Source organism: Helobdella robusta (genome assembly GCF_000326865.2).
Source record: "Helobdella robusta unplaced genomic scaffold HELROscaffold_90, whole genome shotgun sequence".
In the NCBI taxonomy this organism is placed as follows: domain Eukaryota; kingdom Metazoa; phylum Annelida; class Clitellata; order Rhynchobdellida; family Glossiphoniidae; genus Helobdella; species Helobdella robusta.
Genome location: NW_008705513.1, coordinates 259,937 through 261,752, shown reverse-complemented (window position 1 = coordinate 261,752; position 1,816 = coordinate 259,937).

The following is a 1,816-nucleotide window of genomic DNA, read 5'->3' as shown; positions in this document are numbered from 1 at the left end:
ACACACACAAACACATATACACACGCAGACATGCATAAGCCAGGAATAAATATCATCACTATCATCATCCCCATCGTCTTATGATAAATAATGATAACAATAATAAAATTATAACTATTATTATAAACGCAATTATTATTAATAATAATACTATGATTAATTTTATTATTCCTAAATTAGCATCTAATGTTCTGAAATTCATGTAAATAATATTGTTAAAATAATAATAAACAATAAAGAAAAATAATAAGACTTCTTATTCATTTTTTTTATTACCATATTTTCTTTCGTTATGACATTGACACAAACATACACACATACAAACAAACAAACAGACATACATACAAAAATAACCAACAACACCGTGTATATGTATATTGACGCAAACATACATGCATACAAACAAACAGACATAACCAACAATCACAATTCTCGCATTCATCTTCCTCCCCGTCAACTGCCAGCGACTAACAAAATCGTCTGGTGAAGTTATCAAAGGTTATTTCATATATTATCCATCTATCCCCATCATCATTATCCTCATTTCATCATCATCTTCATCATCCTCATCACAGCCATCACCATATTCGTTTTCATTTCATCACCACCATCACCATCTTCATCCTTATTTCATCACCACCACCATCATCTTCATAATTCTCATTTCATGTTATCTTCATTGCCACCACCATCATCATCATCATCACCACCATCTTCGTCCTCATTTCATCTTCATCACCATCATTTCATCTAAACAATATATCCCCCATCAAAAGCAGAACACCATTTAGCGATGACGATAACAGCCCAATAAAAACCGTCATCATCACTACCACCACCACCACCACTACTATCCTCATCATCATCATCACCACCACCATCTTAATTACTATCATCATCATCATCTCCATACAACTATTACCACCACCATTATCTCCTTCATCATCATCAATTTTTCACAAAAACATTTGAACGGTATAATAATATAAACCGTTTATTGGACACACATATAAAAGCCTACGCAAGTCTGAATAATTTATATATATATATATATATATATATATATATATACACCCACATATATATTGTATAGATTTGATTTCAGCATATTTTGATATATATATATATATACATACATATATATAATTTATATATATATAGAGAGAGAGGAAAATTAGTTTAATATTTGAAAATAATTAATCAAACAAACAACCAGATAATCAAAATGTTAATATTTTTATTACATAAAATATGATTAAATTATATGTAAAAAGCTACAAATTTTGAACACTATATATATATATATATATATATATATATATATACATAAACATACATACATACATATATATATATACATATATATATATATATATACATGACATAAAGCCTTTATAGCAAATTAAATCAATTCTCCACAAACAAGCACATATATTATTATTATTGTTGTTGCAGTTGTTGTTATAAATATAAATATGTTTCATGTTTTGTTAATATAAATAACATTATAATACAATATATATTATATATATATATATTATAATTATAATAATTACTATTTTTAGTTATTGCATCTGATCAAATCATCATTTTAATGACGTCATTTACCATAGAATCAATATTACCATTATGATGATGATAATAATAATAATAATAATAATTGGTGCATGTATGTTTGCATGTTGTATATACATGCATGATTGGTACATGTATGTATGCATGCATGCAAGTTGTATATGCATGCATGAACATATGTGTGTGCAAATGTGAATAAATTAGATAGTAAATAAATAACATGGCAATGAAAAAAGAATCG